At 35.8% G+C, this 24,494-nt stretch overlaps 1 pseudogene; it reads left to right on the top strand.

The window, feature by feature from the left end:
- The first annotated feature begins 16,125 nt into the window (after window positions 1-16,125).
- Window positions 16,126-24,059, top strand: LOC131424580 (mediator of RNA polymerase II transcription subunit 13-like; annotated as a pseudogene).
- The last annotated feature ends 435 nt before the right edge of the window (window positions 24,060-24,494 follow it).

The following is a 24,494-nucleotide window of genomic DNA, read 5'->3' as shown; positions in this document are numbered from 1 at the left end:
TGAATATTTTTTAGATATAGGTGTAGAACTGCTGGTTGATATGAGATTATCCAGGTTGTCTCCTATATTAGGTAATATTTTCTAATGTTATTGGTGTAAGGAAGTTGCATATCTTTATCAATTATGCTCTAATTTATTATTTTAAAATCTCATTTTTTAGATGTTTGTTAAGGGATACATAGAACTTTAACTTGTTAAGAAAAAGAGAGGGGCTAGGGATGTGGCTCAAGCGGTAGCGTGTTTGCCTGGCATGCGTGCAGCCCGGGTTCGATCCTCAGCACCACATACAAACAAAGATGTTGTGTCCGTCGATAACTAATAAATAAATATTAAAAAAAAGAGAAATTTTTCAAGAAGAAGATGTTGAATCATGACTCAAAGAAAAGACCAGCAACTCCAATTTTAAATCAAATTAAAGCAAGCTTATATTATGTACACAAAGAAGGCTAGCCAGTGACTGTCTCTCAAAACTGGGATAGACACCAGCCCAGCTCTCAGGGAAGAAAAAGTTTATATAGCACAAAAAGTTACAAAGGGGGTTGTTTTGGAAACTCACAGCTGACAGTGTTCTGGCAAATGAATTACAAGGGAAGAAAGAAGAAGCAGGAAGGAGCAAAAGGGTTTGACTTGCTCCTCCATGTCAAAGTACATTGTATCCGAAGATTGCACAAGTGAAGATTTTAAGAGGTGGTGACACAAGTGGGTGTGCGCTGAGCTGTAACAGGTATATATAAAATGGGGATCCCTATAAAGCTTTCCAATGGTGGATGTATTAAATAGATATTTTATGATAGTTTTCTTCCTGGGCAAATGTTGGGCTAGACAGAGTAATAAGACATTTATTAAGAATTAAAATAAAAAGAGTAATTTTACATGCATTTAAAGGCAATATAACCACTAACATTTGTCAACATTTATTGATTCTGAGGACCTTTATTAAACACATTTTAATATATTATTTCAAAATTTTTTACTCTAAAACAGATATAGTTATTATTTTATGAATGAGGAAACAAATTCAGGGAGATGGAGAGATTATATCCAGGGCATGCCCAATATGATGGGGTTTGTACAATATAATGTAAACTCCTTTAACAAGAGAAAATAATTGATAATAATATATTCAAAATTAGGTTCCAAAATAATATATATTTCTCATAAGTAGATAAAAATCATAATTTAACAAAACTAATATATAACATATATATCTCCAAAGCAGAAAAAATTAACTATTCACATTACTTAAATCACATATGCTATAATACTAATACAAAATTATTTTTTCTTCCAAGGTCCTTTTCTGTATTTTGGGATTACATAATCTTTTATTTTTGCTTTGAGTGACATTTTTAAATGCTTTACACATGAATAAATTAAAGATTTTTATTCCAATTTGCAATAATTTACAATTTTGTTTTTGCCATAAATGTGCTTACTGTCAAATTGGAAAGTTTCTAACACTTTTTTCTACATGAGTTATATGATGCAAAAGTATCAGTATTCAAACTGTTTTAGCAATAAAATTCTGTGAGTTGGCAGTGTTTTACTATGATGCCATGTGAGTTGGCAGAGTTTGAGAGAGTGAAGGCAGAGAGAAAAGCATTTCTATATTGCAAGACTAGCAATAAAGCAGTCACAGTGCAATTTATTACAAACCACATGGCTACCTTCCTCCAAACCACAACTAAATTTAACTCAGTGAAATTATCCTTAAAGAGAAATCCGCAAAATTATTTTCTTCCATATGATACAAAGGAAATGGTATAGGAATGAAATCCAAAAGAAAAAAAAGCCAATGGCCTTGATCAATTTCATTACCTTACCTGATTTGAAAAGTTTACATATGTGGATATCAAGGCATGAACAGAAGGTCCAGGAAATTGACTGTCCTGAATCCTTAAGCTTTACTTTTTTATAGTAATTGAGGCCATCACTCTACAATTCCACTGGCCCAACGAAATGTATGACTATGGCTAAGAGGATGGGATTGAATTCTTTTTCTGCCTTGTTAGATAACATATTCATTATAGTATAATAATCTACTGATATTATATTTGTTTTAAACCATAAAAAAAGAAAAACTACCATGGCTTTTTTGTCTTGTCCAAGTGTCAGGTTTTGATTTCTATAAGCATCATGTGTGTTTGAGAAATATAGCAGAGTTGTTATCTAAGTACTTTGTCTATAATATGACTAAATTATTTAGATAATTATGAATGGAAGGGCTACACAGTTAACTCAGTTCTCAGTGACAACCTCAGAAATGGAAATTTATTTTTCTAAGATAAAAAAGTCACCAGAAATTATTTTCTATGTTGGAAACATATATAACTGTAAATGTTTGAAGAAGTTTAAATATAGTTACTATTATTTATTTATTTTAATTAAGTGTCTAGTACAAGATTACATAAATATTATATTTTTATGAGTATCATAGCTCATATTTATTGAACCAATACAGCGCTCTGGAGCCTGCACTAGAAGATTTCTATTCTACTTTTTATATCATTACATGTTCATGACATCCTCTTAAGAATTACTGAAATCCATTCAATTAATGAGCAAACTGAGGCACAGAGATGGGAGGCAACCTGCTTGAGGTAGTCTTCATAAAAAGTGGTGGAGTAAATTTTCAGATAAGAGTCTGCTGGTTTATGTGGGCTTGCTATATCATTTATTAGGCATGACTTCAGCACTTTTTTATACAAATGCAATTTGGTTTTGTATACAATGAGAACAGTAACTTGACACCATGAAACAATTTTTAAATTAAATAACATTTGCCAATGGCATCCATAAGAAATTAATATTCATATCCTGATATCTGGAATAAACTGAAAACATTCACTGGATTTCCCAACAGATATCTGTTTTTGCAAAATTAACAGCAGTTCATTAATTATACGATTGGATTATTTAAAAAAAGCATTATAATCAATTTCCCATGGTGATTGCATCATCTTTCTCTTTTGATAATATTTTTGCTGCCTGTGGCAAAATATAACTGATGAGATTTGTGAAATAATCTTATTCCAGTATAATTCCATTTCAAAAATAAAGAGATTAATTTACCTGACATATGTGCATTTCAGATAAGTTTTTCTCATGAGGTGGTATAATTTTTATATTTATATGTTATACATTAAAGCATGTTATATGAATTTTACATGCTTTAGAAGTACACATGCTTCATTTAATGTAAGCATTATTAAATGTAAAATTTTTAAAAATGGTTTTCTGTTAGTGGATTAGTTAATCCTTTATAATTTCTCATTTTATTTGATTCTGCAAGTTATCTATGACATACTTATTCAATTTGCTGAGAAGGAATTCTTTTCACTTTATAACTTTTAAATGCTTAATGAGAATTTTAAAATTTAATACTCTATATTAAGGATGATTTTACCTTGAAAATGGTTTATAAATTGGTCTTCTTTCTTTTATAGCAGGGGTTTTATATTTGTTTCTTTAATGTACTCATTTTAGGATAATTTATTCAGGAAGACTTTTCGATGTTAGCAACACTTCTATGTAACTATAAATATTTTGTTAAGTAGGGATATTTGTAACTATCTCTCCCAAGTAGTACACATATATTTTTCAGGTGCTATAAACAGGAAGCTTAACTTTGTAATGAGATACAGAAACTTGAGAATTACCATTAACTGGTTATCTGATCTTGGCCATGTGTCTTTAACTCTTTAAACCCCAGTTCAATAATTTGTAAACTAGAGATGACACTAACCAAATGGCTGCCTGAGGCTCCAATCAAACAATTCTATATATCCCTGTTCAAAAAGGACATGGAGTACTCTCATCCTAAGTCATTATGGGTATAAGCATTGTGTTTTAAATATTGAAGTAAAGATATTTTAAATATTGAAGTAAATGGTAGAGGGATGCTAATTGGGGGGGGGCTCAAAAGAAAACAGATGAAGATAAAAAGAGAGAAATAGAGAAGTCATGCCTGTAAGATGTGAGAGTAGACATAATTTCAAACAAAGAAGGTTATGCTGAAATTATGTCAGTATGTGTACACCTTGGATTCATTGCTATGTTATAAGATTACAAGCCACTTTGAGAGCTCTTTCTAACTTTGCCTCCTTTGGTGGCTTGTTTTGTTATTGTTATTTTTATAGAAAACTCTTAGTGCTAGTAATAGATCAAATATTACAAAACCCAGGAGATATAATAGCTTTTGATATATAAACTTTATAAAGAAAAGTAGAGAGTTAAATTGAGTTGTTATGTTCTTATAAAAAAAATTGTTAAAATTGTTAAAACGCTTTGAGGTATGTTGTCTGTGTTGACTAACTTTATTTTATGTGCATTGCAAACTTGTTTAAAATATCTATGAAATATTAGCAACATCTGTTCTTTCTGTTAACATTTTATATTTAAATTACTGAGAACTAACACCTTAACCTATTTCCCTTTAAATTTATAAATGTATTAACACATTACAATATGCCTTAAAATTCACATCTGTTGCCCTTACCACTAACTCTTTATATTAATTTTATTTTGTTGGGGAAATTGTGTATTACATTTAATTTGCATTTTTAAATTTTGAACTGCTTTTGCTATTGTTATAAAATTAATATATAGTAATGATTTTAAAACTGAATTAAATGGACATAAATGTATATATGTTTTCCTCTGAAATACTAACTAGGGATAATTTTCATCAGACATTTTTGTTGTATTCTTTCAGAAATTCTATGTAAATTGTTAAAAATGCTATTATGATGCTGATGGTGTCCTGTTTTTCAGTTCCCTGCCTGAGCTTCTGCACGTATCAGAATTCTTTCCCTATTCTGACTCTTCTCATCTTAGATATTTTGACACAGATCTTCAGTGTTTTGCAGGAAGGATAGGAAGGCAATACAGTCTTACCTACCAGAGTTAGAAATCCAATGGCTATTTTTATATTGAAATTTCTTACCTGAAGACTAACTTAAAGAATCTATAGGCTGGAGAAGCTGAGGAAATATGACTGCACAGAGCAGTACTGAAAAAAAAATACAAGAAAATCACCCTTTAACACTAAAATTTGGGATTATGGGGAAGACAAGTTAGAATCTAATTGTCCTGTCTGCTATCAGATGGGGCTATTAACTGACTTTACATTTCCTGTCAGTCACTTGGTATAGTTTGTATCTGTAACAGTTTATTTCATGCTTTCAACATAATTTTTGCTGGTCTGCAATTGTGACATGTTTTAAAACTGACTTGTACATTTTTTTCTTTCTATTTTCCTTTGCTAGCAAAAGCAGTACCCTTCCACTGAAACTTAATTATCAAACTATCTTATTTTTCTTTGATCAGTTTTCTATGGTCATATCAGTCTTCTTGTTATGCAAACATCTCTCACATTTTCAGCACTTGCTTCTCCCTCAGCTAGGATTTCATAGGGATATTTATATATTCCACTCACTTATACATTTAGATTTCTATTCACATTGTGTTTCCATGATATCATTGCTGAGTACCTAATTAATAATAAAGCATTACTCTATCTCATTCTCTATCCTTTTCTCTAGTTTTGTTTTCTGAAACATCACTTATCATTATCTGACATATTTATTTGTTTTCTTTGTACTTCCACTAGGATATAGTTATGTGAGGACACAGAGATTTCAATATATTCTTTTTGTGTCTCATAGTAAGAAAAAAGCATACAGCAATCACTAATACATAATCAAATGAATACAATTTTTCATACAATAATAAAAATGGTAATAACTGTCAAGTTCAATGGTGCTGTAATCTCAATAATTTAAGGGGCTGAGGGAGGAGGATTGCAAATTCATAGCCAGTCTTATTATGTCAACAAGAGCTTCAGCAACTTAGCAAGACAGTGTCTCAAAATTAAACAAAAAATAAAAATAAAAAGGACAAAGTATATAGATGAGTAATAAAGTGTTCCTGGGTTAAATGCCCAATACTGGAAAGAAATGATAATAGCTACTCAGCAATTAAATCCAATAACTAAAATAGCCCCTTCCCTATAGAAGCAGATTTACGTGATTAACGATCACTCCTCTTTCTCCTAAAGGATTCCGATTTCCCTCTATTGAATCTCACTTTCCTAATTTACCTTTCCACATTTCCCAAATTAAAAATGTTTTTCTTCAGCCTCTGTCACTTATCTGTGATGTAAGAATTGTCTCCACTGAGTGCCATTGGTAATTGTGCAGTGCTTGCCAGCATTTATTTTGCATTATCAATGAAATCATATTTCTCCTGATCACAGAGTAATTTAAATCATACATTTTAAGTATGATGTTATATTCACTAAATATGTGATGTATTCTTTAAATGTTTTACATTTTAAATAGCAAAAAAAAAATTGCTTTCCAATCCAGATGCAGAAGTTAATTTTGGACAAAGGTTAATAAAAGCTAATAGTGATTTCACTTATGAAAGATGTCAATATAGTAAAAATTCTTGTTTGATTTAATACAATCATTTTTTTTCCTTTTATATTTTTTGTGTTTGAAGGATAGTTGGACTTATGCTTTAGAAATGCATTTTAATGTGCTGGTTTCTTATCCTTCCGTAAGCCTCAGAGGGTGATACTAAATCCTGAAAGGGAACTGAAAGTCTAGGTAAAACATGCCCAACATTACTCTTATTACATCCAGGATGCTATGTTAAGATGACATCAATGGGGCTGGGGATGTGGCTCAAGCAGTAATGTGCTCGCCTGGCATGCTTGCAGCCCAGGTTCGATCCTCAGCACCACATACAAAGATGTTGTGTCCGCCAAAAACTAAAAAAAATAAATAAATAAATAAACATTAAAATTCTCTCTCTCTCCCTATCTCTCTATCTCTCACTCTATCTTTAAAAATAGAATTTGTTATTTAATACAGAACAACAAAATAACAAGAAATAGGAAAAATCATCAATATATATTTTTCAATGTACTGAAGAATTTTATAAAACAGTATAACTGCATGCCTAAATAGGTTTTACTTGTATTCTAAAATTATTAATATTTCTTGTAATTAGTACTATAAAAATCCAAAAGATTAGCTAGGTCTCCTAAGAATTTTCTAAATTTATTTTGCAAGCAAAAACACCTGTTATTATGTTTTATATCTAAATTCTCTGTATATAGCAAACCTTAATATTTTATTTGATGTTTATTCTATCAAAGAAATCTCACTTATATGAATATACTAGAAGAATTTTTTTAAATGCAGTTAGAGGTTATACATGCAGTATCTTGGTATGGCATTATCAATCATCTTTAATTTATATTTAATTAAAATAATTACACAATGACCAGCATTCGGGATATGTTTAAAATATCAATTAAGTAACCAAGAATGAGAAACATAAGCAACTTATACCACAGTGGAACTGTATTAATCTTCCTTTATTTTTATGGCTTCTTTAGGAAAAAAAAGTCATAATCATAATGTGCTTGCAAATACCTTTAAAACTCTATCTACTTAAACTCTTCATTCTGGTGTTATTATGATAATGCAGATAGCATATATTTTTATCTGATGATATAAATTTCCAATGTAGGAATTCCCAGCTGTTGTGTATCTTCTCCTATGTATGATATTATCTTTTCAAATTTCTATGTAGAAAAGTAGAAAAGGAAGTATGACTTTATTACCAATACCAATATTTCATGCTCAATCATGTTGTGTTGCATTTGATGACAGCATTGCACTTTGTATTCTTGTAGAGTTATATCTTGTAATGCAACCATAAAAGTTAGAATATGAGACTTGGGATTATTGTAAAGGAATCAACAGATCCTACTCAGATGTACAGTGACTTATTTCATCAATACATGATGAAAAAATAGTTTGTCTTGAAAAGAAAATAATTTTCAGGAGAACAAAACCATTTAATGTATTATTCTTTGTTGAGCCACAATTACAATATTGATGATTGTTTTCACTAGAAGTTTTGATAGAATTACACATTCAGAAAAAATGCATTATTTTTTAATATTTTTTTTTATTTTTTGGTGGACACAATATATTTATTTTTATGTGAAGCTGAGGATCGAACCTACCGCCCCACACATGCCAGGCGAGCGCACTACCACTTGACCTACATCCCCAGCCCGCATTATTTTGACTAAGTCCTTTTTTACTTCTTTGCAGATTTGATCCTAGTTGACAAAATTTTACCTGTATTTAGGGTTACTGGGAGATTTAATTATATGGGACTGGCTGCTGATATATTTGCAAGTTTTCTATTGTAAGACTTCATATTATCTATTGATTAGTTTTTCATGTAGCTCTACAAAATGCAGACATGAACTTTGATGTAACATTAATAGGTTTATGCAAGATAAATTAGTCAATAGAAGTACTTTTTGAATAACAGTACCTATAATTTAACTTTTCTTCTTCCTCTTTTCCCTTCCACAATCACATTTCTCTTTTTCTTTCCTGACATGTTACTGCATACTTTATGATCACATCTTTATTTTTACTGTGAAATTTGAAGTAATATTTCACATTTTCTTATTCCTCAAAACTTTCTGATTGAGACCTTCTTTTATCACAGTAAAATTATTTGTGCCTTAATTTTAGAAAGTTTTTGAACATACATTCTCTCATTTTACAATGTCACATATGTATATGATGAAACTATCCCAGATAGAAGTTGCCCTAAAGGAAAACTTCAATTAATTAATTAATTACTTTATCATGTTTCTGTGGAAAAAGAAAGATGTGTATGCTTTTATCACTTTTGAGTACATATTACCTTAGTTATTGGTGCTTCTATCAAAATATTTTTATATTCTCTGAATGGACATTATGAGATCCCTCAGAGAGATATTACTTAGTAATACTGCCAAACCCCTACTGACACTCACTAGTCTTCCTCAAGGGAAAGCATGAGGTGCCTGATGGATGAAGTGTGTTATGATGCTAAGTATGTGCAATTCATCCTTATGCTTTTTTATGCTTGGAAGACAGCTTGCCTTCAGGAAACAGACACAGCTTGTCCTGCTGTACAAGATATTCTGTCATTCTGGAAGATTGTCTGCAGTCATTTACCAGAGAGTGGATCAATATTTTTTTTTCTACTTCTAAGATAAAAATTAGTAATTTTAAACTAGGAATCACCAATAATACCTATGAAATGTTTATTTTCATCTGTTATTTTAATACTCTATTGATTCAGAACTTAGGTAGAGAATATGTGACTTTATATCTTGAATCTTTCATATTATAATATGTCCCAGACAACTGCAAAACAATATATGTGCTGCTTAGTTTTTTTTTTTTTTTTTTTTTTTTTTTTCCAAGGTACCGGATATAAAACAGAGTCCTTGGGAGGAGAGGTAGTATTCTGAAATGGAAGCTTATACATTAAATTGTCTTCAAAATATTAGTGATAAAAATATGTCTGAATGGTTTTCAACCCATAAAGTATAACATAAATGAACTTTGCAACTATTTTGCCATTTAAGTGAAACTGATTTGTGTTCAGAATATCTACAAATTAGAAGTAGTATTTATGGGAGAACCAATATGTGAGCCAGAAGACAGAGGAAGCTATAGAACTAATAAATATCTTGGGACAAGGCTTCCAATAAGGCATGCATCACCTTTGGCAAAGAACTTTTTATGGGTACTCAGCTGATATAAGTAATTTCAATAAAATATGAGAATTTTTTTTAATTTTTTATTGTTGGCTGTTCAAAACATTACATAGTTCTTGATATATCATATTTCACAATTTGATTCAAGTGGGTTATGAGCTCCCATTTTTACCCCATATACAGATTGCAGAATCACATCAGTTACACATCCATTGATTTACATATTGCCATACTAGTGTCTGTTGTATTCTGCTGCCTTTCCTATCCTTTAATGAAGATTTATAATAATAGGTAGATAAGAGATATTTGTTTTAGTCTGATCAGTTAATTGCCATAATACCAATTTTTCCTGATCTTGGACGCAGAAACCCATTCCTACTTTTGGTTGTAGTTGCATTCACAATTCCTAGCTAATTCCACACCTCTCATTATAAGAAAGAATGTCAGCACTATTGTTAATCACAAATTCATGTGTTGATTTTATAATACCTGCCTAATATCATCTCTCTTAATAGAGTTATGATTGCAGCACTGTTATTAATCACAAAAACTGTTCTTTGAAACTAGTTTGTATTGAAGCAAAAAATATTTTCTTACTTATGTAAGCACATTTTTTGGTGGTTATATGTCAGTACTAATATCATGATGTATCACGATGCATTAAGTCACCAAAACTCCTGGCTTGCAACAACTCTCCCAAATGTGCTTACTTGGCTGTAGTGGTAAAGTGTGCAAGTGCAAATCTTGCCTGTGATATGAAGAGGACTACTTGGCTTATGACAGGGAACCTCAAAACTGGTAAATTGACTATCATGCATACCATTAGTGGGGACCCATAATAACAATGATATTGTCATAAGAAAGTGTGTTAGAATCCCTTTAGACTGGAATGTAAACACAAAGAAGGGCAAGAGTTAGGAACTGTTAATCCAAGTTGATTTGTGGACTCTAAATCAGAAAATGGTTCTGACCCATGTCTAAAATGACTGATATAACCCCATATCATAGTGTTATCACTATTTCAGTGTTACAATTTCAAGTCATCCTACTAAATGTATAACATACTAGATAATAGGTGCTATCTTCTTTTCAGAAAATAATCTAGAATTCTAATCTACTGGTCTGGGATGCAGGGTTCTTTGGATATCTGGTCAACCCCATGTTGGTGTGAGTTGGAGGAGGGTATTCAAAAACACCCTAAAGGAAAGAGATCATACTAGTGTCTAGACATAATATTTCTGCTTCTGATATGTTTTCTGGTCCCAAAAAGAGTAATCCTTTAAAGAAACTGCTTCAAAATTGCTGAAAGTAGGAAGAAGCCCCATGGTGCACATTTCTAGATTGATTTAAACAAACAGAAAACATTGATTTAGTTTTTAATCCTGAATTTGGGATTTATGAGAAACAACAATTAAAAAAAAGAACTTAAGTAGTTAGCTAATATTTTAATGACTTTTTCTAAAAATCTTTACTATAGAATTTATAGCCACTTGGCAAATTCAGTGGCAGAAAGAATTGAGAAAATAGACTTAATGGGTTTATGATACAGTGAACTCTCATTAAATAATAATATTGATTCAGCTTAGCTCAGACAGTAAATTATGTTGAAATGAAATCATATTATTTTGGTAAATTCTAAAGTAAAATTTCAGGAATATTACTGCCCTCTCCCTCCCCCACCCCCGCCTGCCACCAGTTCAGTGGAAAGAAAATGAATATTGTGAGGTAGACTAAAGAACTTCACTCAGGGATATGATTGGAAAAGCCCATTGTCCAGATAGAACATTGCTTTTACATTGGAGTTCAAGAAATTTTTCATTCTTAGAAAACACAGGATGCATAAACTACAATGTTACTGCAATAGAATAATTTACTTTGATTTATCTTTTTCTACGAGGCCAACAAGTTATTTTCCCTATTTTGAAGAACTATATGTTTGCTTGACCGTATCTTTACAAATTCAAGGATTTACATTTTGGTTTTCGGATAGCATACTATTTGCCTGTAGGAGACAATTGTGTCATTTTAAAAGAAATGGTATATAGCATCACAAAAATGTGAAGTAAAAGAATTTAAAATGTCACAGTAGAATGTCATACTAATTGGGCAATTACATCCTTTAAGCATCTATATTATGCTTCTGGGAGTCTAATTACTATTTATCTTACAGTGAATGAATGTAGTAATTACAAATTTGAAGACTTTGTTATTCATATTTATTTTGTGTGTATACAATATGTGGAAAATATATGTGTATGTATATAGCATATTTATACATGAATTTGTATATGCAGGACTTTGCATATGCATATAAACATCAAAGTGTGTATACATATTTGCTTCTATGTACATACATAAATGACTACATGGGAATATTATAATTTTTAATGAAAATAAAAGTATCAGCTACTTTGGCTTATTTTTATTGCCTTAGGGTCAGACCTTCTTCAGTTATAAGAATGTCAGAATATTTTGGATGAGTAGGCCACCATTTTACATTATAATATAAAAAGAAATGTTGGCAAATCTGTGTAGCTGATTTGTTCATACAGCTAAGTAACTATTTTACCCATAAATTATTTTATTTTTTCTGAATACATTTAGGACTGACTAGAAAATACATCAAAATGAATTAGCTCACCTTGTTGTCTCTTCTGGGTAGGTACTGCAAGAAGGCATTATAGACTGGATTGCTATGAATATTTAAGGATGCATAAACAGTTTTCTGAAGGATACACAAACAGAGTATCCTTTATTGGGCATGCTGGTACCAAAATATTTCAAAAGTTGGAATATTTTGAGACTTTACTAGTTGAGCATTCCTAATATAAAAATATGAAATCCAAAATGATCTAAATCCCTTTTGGATTTTAGATTTTGCATTAAAAACACTCATTCTATATAACATAGCATTTACATTTTTAATTTTACAAATGCATATTTCTTTGTGTTTTAAGTCTGAAAATAAGCCAGGTTCTTTATTACAAATAAATTCATATCAAAAATACATAGACCAAAAAATGAAGCATACATAGATTTTTTTTTTTACCCTCCATAAAACTGTGCATATCTGACATTTTCTGGTAATATACCATTTACTAGACTTTTTAATATCAGGCCTGATGGCCACAGAGATGGCATTATCTGTATTTCAAGTTATGTTATGAGTAATATGTATAGGTATTAATATGGGATATAGCATATACTATACATACATATACATATATACTATATCCCATATTGATAAGATGCTTACAATTCAGACCAGCCTTTGCCATCAAAAGTATTGGCACACATCTATGTTTTGGAATCCAAGAAAGAAAAAAGTGCAGAAGTAGTCTTTATGAAACAAATATTGAAACAAATGTTAAAAGATAAGAAATGTTGCTTAAATTGATATGTAGATTAAATGAGATAATTGAGAATATATTTTCAAATGTGTAACAACTATATACTATTAAAGAAAAACAACTTTAATACTATTAAAGAGAAACAACACTATGGATAATTTTATAGATAAGGAAGTTGTAGACTGGTGAAGGATGTATATTTTCCCCTATTCATTTGATTATATTTTTAATCTTGGGAATACCATATATCATATGGTATTTGTCTCTTGGCCACCCAATTTTTAATTCTGTATTCAATGACTGCACATCTCATTTTCTAGCCATCTTTTCCTTTCTTCTACCTATCGTTACTTAACACTTACTGATCTTTCACAGTAATATAATTTTATAGAGGCAGTAATTTTTATATAAGCTCTTTCTATAGGAATCCTAGCTTTCAAATCATGATGATTCTAGAGATGGACTTATCCAATAGGCACATAAAGATGCCCAACAAGAAATGTTTACTGGCTTATTCTACCCATAGCATGAAGATCAACTTATGAAAGTATAATAAAGAATAATGAATATAGAGGAAAACTGAGATGATAATTAACACAAAGTGTGATAATTTTTAAAGCACATTTCATATTATATTAATGTAAAGAAAGTCAGTTATTAAAGCAATCCAATTCTATGTTTCAATTCTTATATTCACTTTTTATTATTTCTAAAATTTTAATTCCAAAATATGCCAAATTAAAATTTGTTGTTTGCATATTTTTTGTCTTTATCATTTACTGGTCTCTAAAATATTATGTGCAGATTTTGTAATTTTCCCTCAAAAATTGCTTTGCATAAATCACATGATTTTTAGTACCTTTGCCTAATAAAAATAGTGAACAAAAGTAAAATGCAAATGACAGGATCTGTGCAACAGTGAATTATCCAAAACCTGATTTCCTTGATTTAAACCTGCTGCTGCCATAGAAGCAAGTATCTGTGTCCTGACAGATTGTTTTAGAGCCCACTGTATTTTTCAGTTTTTATGGACTTCTTTTACCTCACACTTCTTTCCACTTCCTCATTTATGATAAAATCATAGTGCTTGGAAGTGCTAATTCTTTTTAAGAATTATCTTAACCACATCAATATTCACTGCAGTTGGGTGTTCTATAATTCTCTCCAAAAAGAATAATAACAAAATGTTCAAAAACCTTTATTAAGAGCTTGATATATGTTGCGCAATGTACCTCACTCATTCAAGTTTTAGTGCAGTCTTCCTATTCCCTTTGCAGATTTTTTTTAAGAGAGAGAGAGAGAGAGAGAGAGAGAGAGTTTTAATATTTATTTTAGTTTTAGTTTTCGGTGGACACAACATCTTTATTTTATTTCCATGTGGTGTTGAGGATGGAACCCAGTGCCGCACGTATGCCAGGTGAGCGTGTTACCGCTTGAGCCACATCCCCAGCCCAATTCAGATGTTAAAATTCTTTTTTGATTCATTTAGCAGAAGGTGATCAAATATATATATATATATATATATATATATATATATATATATATATATATCACATTCACACCTTTATTTTCTCCAAGTATATACTTGCATACATTATAACAGAATTAAATTTATCTATTGGTGTGTTATTTCTATTGATAATATACCTATATACACAAACAGTAAAAATGCATATTTATTATTTGAAAGCTTTAAATGTGAGACATTTAAAAAGGGTTTTAATGGGGTGAAATTGTGGTATTGACAGGCTTGTGTTCCCTCTGGATCTCTAAGAGTTAAGTCTGCAATGGCCAGTAGACTCTTTCACATATTGTATCACTGTGCAACTTACTCTTCTGGGTTCCTCTTCCACATTTACTGAATCCTTGTGATTATAGTTATGCCACTCAGATAATCAGTACATCTACCTCAAAATATAAAAATATGCTGAAGAGCAACTTTATTTCTATTTCTAACAATATGCTTGCTTGCCTTGTCACAGACTATTTACAGGTTTTGTTGATTAGATAAAAAAAAATCTTTGGAGGTGTTTTTATTTTGCCAACCACTATGAATGAGAACCTATATTCATATAAATAAATATACATTTACATGTACATACACATATGTACATATTGTGCAAACATACAAATATATGGTTAGAAGTCGGCAATAAAAATTTCTAAAGAGTATGGATTGCCTGAGAAAGAAGTCACAAATGATCTTCATCAAGTATTAATATTTACTACAATATTATGGTTTTTACATTCTTTTACCCTCTGAACTTTACAATAATCCTTAGAGATGGCAGGTCAGATTTTACCATATTTTGCTGATTAGTTATTGCATATAAATTACGAAAAGTTTCCAAAATATTACTCATTTCACAATGAGTACTCTCAAATTATGTTTCTCCAATTTATAGGGAATGAAAATAAATCTCCATCTTAAAGACCTCAACTGATTTCCAATAAGGTATTACTTTAAGCTTATTTGTCACTCTGTTCATTGCACATTAATCTGACAGAGATGAGTTATTTAGGATTGACTTTGAAAAAGTTACAGCCATAAAAGTCTTACGCATTTTTCCCCACTTAAGTATCAACCTAATATGTTAATTTCCACCCATTCCAAGCGTTTTAGTAATACAAATCTCATTTTATAAGCCTTCATAGAAGATTTCAGGACAGCTGACTGGGGAGGAGCTGGGGTGGGGGAGGAAGAGGAAGGGGGTGGACACTCCTGCGTCGCCCTCTGGCTTTGTCTGCACCCCCTCCCTTCGCTCCCAGGTGGCCTGGGGATCAGGGACTCGCCTCCCCTCATGCATCCGCAGGGGCCAAGGGGGAGTCAGTGGCTGGAGATAAACAAGGCGGAGGCAGATGCAGTGGTTGAGGAACAGGAAAGGCTAAGGCGGAGGCCGCCTGCAGTGCTGGCCAGGGAGGCAGGGGTGCCCCGTGGACAGTGACCCCCGCAGCCGCCTGAGCCGCCGCCCAATCAGGAAGAAGCCTCGGTGCCACCGCGGACCAACACCCCTCCCCCCGACGCCAGCCCTGTGGGCCCTGGCGCAGCACCGCTGCAGCGCCTCTCGGCCTCCCACCGCCCTCCTGCCCTTCCCAGGCGGCTGCAGCGGCGGCCTGGCAGCCCGTAGCTCCTCCGCTAGGCGCCTCCACCTTGCCCGGCCTCGCCTCAGACGCCTCAACCCACTATGCCCAGCTCTGGAAACCAGGCTCCGGAAGGATCATGAGTGAGGCAGCGAACTGGGTGGCCAATGGGGCGAGCTTGGAGGATTGTCACTCCAACCTCTTCTTGCTGGCTGAACTCACAGGAATTAAATGGTGTAGGCACAATTTTGGAGGGCATGGGGACTGTGGACACATAATTTCAGCCCCAGCCCAAGATGATCCAATCTTGTTAACGTTTCATCCACTGCCTGCCATACCTGTTGTGTGTATGGCTTCATGATGTCAAACCAGATTGCAAAGAATTATTGATATTCTGGTGGGGAGATGAACCCAACCTTGTGGGTGTAATACATCATGTGACTGCAGTTTGTGGAAGAAGGACTCTGGGAAATGGCCTTTCCTATGAATGTGCGACCCTGCCCTTCAAAACCATCCACAATCTCTTAGAAAGGTGCCTAACGGATACAAACTTCCGTTAGGATTGGGAAGTGGTTTGTTTGACTCTATGAGAAGGATGAAAAGCCAGTCAACAAAGTGAACATTTGTCCTGTGTGTTTACATTTTTTCTTCATGGAGAAAGTAATGTATGCAAAAGTGTGGAGATTGCCCAACATCAGCCAATTTATTTGATCACTGAGGAACATATACACATGGCTCAGTCTCCACCTGCACCATTTCAAGTACTGGTGAGTCCATATGGCTTAAATGGCACGCTAACAGGCCAAGTATATAAAATGTCAGACCCAGCCACCTGCAAGTTGATTGAGGAATGTCAATATTTCTACCCGATGGTAAAAAAGAAAGAGGAGTTGAAAGAGGAAGAAGAGTTGGGATATGATGATGATTTCCCTGTGGCAGTCAACGTAATTGTTGGTGGTGTTCGGATGGTTTACCCTTCAGCTTTTGTATTGATCTCTCAGAATGACATCCCAGTTCCTCAGAGTTTTGCCATTGCTGGAGGCTATATTACAGTTGGGCCGCTGCGACTTACTTGGTAGGGTGAAGGACCCAAGTAACTGGGGGATGCCTCTGAACCCTCCCACCTCTCCATAGCAGGCTATCACAGGAGTGGAGATATGCAGAGTGCTACCAGTCATCTGGGTTCCCAAGACCAGGGGACGGTAACTACGCACAGTCCAAAGAGATTGGGGAAGATTCCTTCAAAACTCCACAATCATATGGTTCATCGAATCTGGAAGGAGTGCATCCTCAACAGAACCCAGTCCAAGAGGAGCCAAATGTCAACTCCAGCCCTTGAAGAAGAGCCTGCTAACAACCCTGCTACCTGGGATTTTGTGCATCCAACCCAAAGAGTCAGCTATTATTGTTCCAGGCATAAACTTTTAAAACAGTTCACCTCCCACAATGTCTCAACAAGGGTTCAGTGCAGGATCATTATCATCTTCATCTTTACCCCCTCCTGCTTCTTCTTAGCACAAAATAAAAGAAAGACAAGAAAAAGGAGATAAGTTGCAAAAAAGATCCATGATACCATTTCATCATAGGCCCTCTGTGGCTGAAGAGTTATGCATGAAACCGGATACACCAGGACAGAAGATAGGGTTGGCATGGATGGACTCCTCCTTAGAGGTGTCTAGCAGTTGCAAATATGATAAGCAAATGTTTGTGCCTTCCAGAAATACAAGCAAGCAAATGATTCTGAATTCTATAGATTCACCTCATTCCCCTATTTACTCTCTGCCACCAACACTCAGCCCTCAGCCATGAGGTCAGGAAACAGAAAGTTTGGACCCACCATCTGTCCCTGTGAATCCAGCCCTCTATGGAAATGGGCTAGAACTTCAGCAGTTATCTACATTAGATGACAGAACTGTCCTTGGAGGCCAAAGACTGTCTCTAATGGCAGAGATCAGCAGATAGCCTTATATTGTGGGATTAAGCCCTCAAACCCAGAGTAATCAGATAAATCCTGGCATACTTTTCATCTCCCAGCCAGCGATGATGCTGAGTTCAGGCCTCCAGAGCTCCAGGGTGAGAGATGTGATTCAAAAATGGAGGTGAACTCAGAGAGCACTGCATTGCAAACACTCTTTGCACAACCTAACAAATAGTTTAAAATCTGGCAAGTCAAGCAGCCCCAGATGCAGTCACTCCACTTCTTGACCCGTTGCCTCTGTCACAGCAACCTGGAGACTGTTTGGGACAAGTCAATGACCCATATAACTTTGAAGATGGCAACATAAAATACATCTTCACAGCAAATAAGAAATGCAAACAAGGGACAGATAAGGATTCCTTGAATTTAGAGCCCGACCTCACAATATGTAGATCAGGGCCAACTTTTTCTTCTATCAGACACAGAGTCTCTGATTTGATATCAAGCTCCTTGATCCATTTTGAGTTAACTTTTGTGCATGGCGAGAGGAGGGGATTCAGATTCATTTTGTTGCATATGGATTTCCAGTTTTCCCAGCACCATTTGTTGAAGATGCTATCCTTCCTCCATTGCATGCTTTTAGCCCCTTTATCAAATATAAGATAGTTGTAACTTTGTGGATTGGTCTCTGTGTCCTCTATTCTGTACCATTGGTCCACCTGCCTGGTTTGGTACCAGTACCATGCTGTTGTTGTTACTATTGCTCTGTAATATAGTTTGAAATCTGGTATCGCTATACTGCCTGATTCACACTTCCTGCTTAGAGTTGCTTTGGCTATTCTAGGTCTTTTATTTTTCCATATGAATTTCATGATTGCTTTATCTATTTCTATAAGAAATGCCGTTGGGATTTTGATTGGCATTGCATTAAACCTATAGAGAACTTTTGGGAATATCGCCAATTTGATGATGTTAGTTCTGCCTATCCATGAACAGGGTATATTTTTCCATCTTCTAAGATCTTCTTCTATTTCTCTCTTTAGGGTTCTGTAGTTTTCACTGTATAAATCTTTCACCTCTTTTGTTAGGTTGATTCCCAAGTATTTTATTTTTTTAGGGTATTGTGAATGGGGTGTTTTTCCTCATTTCCGTTGCAGAAGTTTTGTCGCTGATATACAGAAATGCCTTTGATTTATGCGTGTTGATTTTATATCCTGCCACTTTGCTGAATTCATTTATTAATTAGTTCTAGTAGTTTAGCACAAGAGTTAATAACAATAATCAACAAATGGGACTTATTTAAACTAAAAAGTTTTTTCTCAGCAAGAGAAACAATAAGAGAGGTAAATAGGGAGCCTACATCATGGGAACAAATTTTTACTCCTCACACTTCAGATAGAGCCCTAATATCCAGAGTATACAAAGAACTCAAAAAATTAAACAATAAGATAACAAATAACCCAATCAACAAATGGGCCAAGGATCTGAAAAGACACTTCTCAGCAGAGGACATACAATCAATCAACAAGTACGTGAAAAAATGCTCACCATCTCTAGCAGTCAGAGAAATGCAAATCAAAACCACCCTAAGATACCATCTCACTCCAGTAAGATTGGCAGCCATTATGAAGTCAAACAACAACAAGTGCTGGTGAGGATGTGGGGAAAAGGGTACTCTTGTACATTGCTGGTGGGACTGCAAATTGGTGTGGCCAATTTGGAAAGCAGTATGGAGATTCCTGAGAAAGCTGGGAATGGAACCACCATTTGACCCAGCTATTGCCCTTCTCAGACTATTCCCTGAAGACCTTAAAAGAGCGTACTACAGGGATACTGCCACATCGATGTTCATAGCAGCATAATTCACAATAGCTAGACTGTGGAACCAACCCAGATGCCCTTCAATAGATGAATGGATAAAAAAAGTGGCATTTATACACCATGGAGTATTACACAGCACTAAAAAATGACAAAATCATGGAATTTGCAGGGAAATGGATAGCACTAGAGCAGATTATGCTAAGTGAAGCTAGCCAATCCCTAAAAAACAAATGCCAAATGTCTTCTTTGATACAATGAGAGCAACTAAGAACAGAGCAGGGAGGAAGAGCAGGAGGAAAAGATTAACATTAAACAGAGACATGAGGTGGGAGGGAAAGGGAGAGAAAAAGGAAATTGCATGGAAATGAAAGGAGACCCTCATTGTTATACAAAATTACATATAAGAGTTTGTGAGGGGAATGGGAAAAAAAACAAGGAGAGAAATGAATTACAGTAGATGGGGTAGAGAGAGAAGATGGGAGGGGAGGGGAGGGGGGATAGGAGAGGATAGGAAAGGTAGCAGAATACAAGTTACTAATATGGCATTATGTAAAAATGTGGATGTGTAACTGAGGTGATTCTGCAATCTGTATTTGGGGTAAAAATGGGAGTTCATAACCCACTTGAATCTAATGTATGAAATATGATATGTCAAGAGCTTTGTAATGTTTTGAACAACCAATAAAAAATCAGAAAATAAATAAATAAATAAAATAAGAAAGAAAAAAAAAACAGGATTCTCTGAAAAAAAATAAGTCAGAGGATGGATTTGGTTCCAAGGATGTCACTACACCAGGTCATTCAACACCAGTGCCTGATGGGAAAAATGCCATGTCTATTTTCAGTTCTGCTACTAAAACAGATGTCTGGCCAGATAATGCAGCTGGCAGAGCTGGCTCCAATAGCCTTATGCAGGTGACAGTGTTGGCACCTTCCCTGCATGACTTAGACAACATCTTTGATCATTCTGATGATGACTAACTTGGGGCTGTATCACCTGCACTGCAATCATCAAAAATGCCTATGGTTGGAACGGAAGATCAACCTCTTGGGAAGGATGGAAGAGCTGCTGTTCCATACCCACCAACAGTTGCAGACTTTCAAAGAATGTTCTCCACTCCTCCATCTTTGGAACAGCATCCTTCATTTTCTTCTGTGATGAATTATAAAGATGGGATCAGTTCAGAGACATTGTCAGCATTAGGCATGATGGAGAGTCCTATGGTCAGTATAATTTCAACACACCTTCCAGAATTCAAAATGGAAGTAGAAGATGGATTAGGAAGTCCCAAACCTGAGGAAATAAAGGACTTTTCATATGTGCACAGAGTTCCACCCTTCTAGCCTTTTGTGGGATCTTCCATGTTTGCTCCACTGAAGATGTTGGTGAGCCATTGCATGCTACCTCTGAAAATACCTGATGCCTGTCTGTTTTGGCCTTAGTGGGCAATTTCTCCTAAAATTGAACAACTGCCCATGCCCCCTGCAGCCACTTTCATTAGGGATAGCTACACTAATGTGCTTAGTGTTGGGAGCCTAGAAGATCCAGATTATCTGAAAACACCACAGATGAACATGCTGAAGATGCTGAGCAGCACTGCCCCAGCCAGCAATGTGGGGCAGGAGTCCTCCCATCTCCAGCGACCCCTCAATTTTCTGTTCCCACACCATGAACCCCCAGAACCCCAAGAACTCCCAGATTTGGGGGTACTGCCAGTGGTCAAGGGTCTGTAAATATTACAGCACTGATCAGAGGTCACCAGCCTCTACCCCCTCTACCACATGGGCCTTAACTTTGTGGAGCCTGCCACCATGCAGCCAATTGCTGAGGCCTACAGTCTTTATGTAACTCTGATTCTCTCAGATTCTGTGATTAATATCTTTAAAGTCAGAAACTTTGACTGCTGTTGCACCTGTGTCTGCAACATGAACATCAGAGAGGCAGATGTTGGCCTCTACATCCCCAATTCTTCCAATGAGGACCAGTACTTCTGCACCTGTGGATTTAATGTGATTATGAACCACAAACTTGGCTACAATTCGGGACTCTTCCTTGAAGATGAGTTGGATATTTTGGGAAGAATTCTGATATTGGTCAGGCTGCAGAGAGGTGTTTAATGATGTGTCAGACCAAGTTTCTTCCTCAGATGGAGGGAGACAGAAAATCCCAGGAGACACCCATATGCCTTCTTCTCCTTCAGAATTGACATACACAATATTTTGCTTCTCTGAGTTTCCTGGACTATATTTCCTCTAGCAGTCACCAAACTCTTCCCTGTATAAGCTGGAGTTATGACCGGGTACAGGCAGACAACAATGATTACTGGACAGATTTCTTTAATGCACTGGAGGAGGAACGGCAGTATGTGGATAATCCCACTGGTGGGAAAGTGGATGAAGCTCTGGTGAGAAGTGCCACTGTTCACTCTTGGCCTCATAGCAATGTGCTAGACATCAGCATGTTCTCCTATAAGGATGTGGTCCACATGCTGTTGTCTCTGCAGCCCTTTCTCCAACATGTCATCCAAAAGAAGCACACAGGAAGGACCTGGGAGAACATCCAGCACATGCAGGGACCACTCACCTGGCAGCAATTCCATGAGATGATGGGACATGGAACCTACAGTTCAGAAGAATCCCCTGAGCTGTTACCCATCCCTACCCTTCTGGTAGGCTATGACAAGGACATCCTGACCATCTTGCCATTCTCCTTGCCCTTTTGGGAAAGGCTGTTGTTGGACCCATGTGGGGCCACCGTGAAGTTACCTATATTGTGGTGTGTCCAGAAAATTAGGCCTTGCTCAAAGGAGCCAAAACTTTCTTCAGGGACTTGAGTGCTGTATATAAAATGTGTAGGCTTGGGCAGCACAAGCTCATCTGCAAAGTGCTATGTGATGGCATCATGCATGTGAGAAAGACCGTGGCACAGAAGCTGGCAGATGAGCTTGTGAGCAAATGGTTTAACCAGCCTTGGAGCAGTGAGGACAATGACAATCATTCCAGACTCAGACTTTATGCACAAGTTTACCACCATCAACTAGCACCTAATTTAGCCACTCTGCAGTTGGACAGCAGCCTGTTGATACTAACTAAATACCAGACCCCACCAGCAGCAACACAGGGAATGCTAGGCCTTTATCTTCAAATTCAGGATCAGCAGTTCCCCCAGCTAGCAGTGCATTCAATCTCACCTCTAATGGTGGTTCTACAAAATCCCAACAAGTAGTTCCACATATGGTTCCTCTGTGCCCCCAGTCTTGTCATCTGCTTCTGCTCTGGGTATTAACCAGATGAGCACTACTTCTTCCTCAGGACTCACTGGTAGTGTTAGAGGGCAGAACCCCAGTGTTGGGGGCAGTACCACTGGCAGAACACAAGGGAACATGGGCTGTTGTGGAGACACTGATCTTTGGCAGAATTTCTCCCAGCCCATGCAGGATGGACAAGAAAGTATTACAGAAAGGGAGAGAATAGGAATTCCCACAGAGCCTGACTATGCAGACAGCCAAGCCTATCCTCCTGCTGTTGTCATTTATATGGTGGACCTACTCACCTACACTGCAGAGGAAGACTCCACTTCTGGAAACTTCTGGCTCTTGAGTTTGATGTGCTGCTGCACAGAAATGCTAGATAATTTTTCTGAGCATATGAGAAATTCTTTCTTTCTCCAGATTGTGCCTTGCCAGTACATTCTTCAGAGAGTGAAGAATAAACAAGTTTTCTACAATCAATATTTGAAGTCCATGGCATTTTCAGTGTACTGCCAGTGCAGGTGACCTCTGCCCACACAGATAGACATTAAATCCCTCACAGGATTTGGACCTGTAGCCAGCATTGAGATGACTCTCAAGAACCCTGAGCAGCCCAGCCCAATCCATCTTTACTCCCCTCCTTTTCTATTGTGCCCAGTCAAAGACAAATCAAAGCAGAAAGAGCTTGGACAGAACTTTGGTGAGGCCAGCCAGAAGTACAATGTGCTCTTTGTGGACTATTGTCTATCCTATGAAAAGCACTGGCTCTTGGCTTCCTGCACTGACCTCCATGGGGAGTTATTAGAGACTTGCGTTGTGAATATTGATTTACCAAATAGGTCACAGAAGAGTAAAATATCTGCACACAAGATTGGACTGCAGAAACTGTGGGAAGGTGCATAGGCATTGTGCAAATGATATCACTGCCCTGGAGAGTTGTGATTGGAACAATTGGGCATCTTGGCAATGGGTAGCTTAAAGTTTGGAGTATCATCCTTGGAGAATGTTCACTACAATCAGCAAACAGCTCAAGTTCAGGCCACAGTTGACCTGAACCTGTATCTGGGCCTATTCTCATTACTTGATGTCTGTTAGTCTTGATTTCTTTTCTGAACTTGATGCTAGTGTTAATTTCTTACCAGGGGTGTGAGGAATAGTTAGGCTTTTTGACTTCGTAGAACTTCTTTCTCTTTAAAAACTCACTTGTGGATTCTTTTATTTCACAACTCCTGTGGTGAATGCAGCAGGGGGTTTCTATTTATCTATCTATCATCTATCTATCTATTTTTTGGTAGCTGGATTGAACCCAGGGTGCTTAACCACTGAGCCACATCCCCAGGCTTTTTTATATTTTATTTAGAGCCAGGGTCTCACTAAGTTGCTGAGGGCCTCACTAAGTTGCTGAGGCTGGCTTTGAACTCACGATCCTCCTGCCTCAGCCTCCGAAGCTGCTGGGATGACAGGTCTGTGCCACCGCGCCTGGC

The sequence above is a fragment of the Marmota monax genome, unplaced genomic scaffold (genome assembly GCF_021218885.2).
Source record: "Marmota monax isolate L192 unplaced genomic scaffold, Marmota_monax_Labrador192_F-V1.1 WCK01_AAM20220418_F8-fsc01469, whole genome shotgun sequence".
NCBI lineage: Eukaryota > Metazoa > Chordata > Mammalia > Rodentia > Sciuridae > Marmota > Marmota monax.
This window is presented reverse-complemented; position numbering and strand designations above follow the sequence as displayed.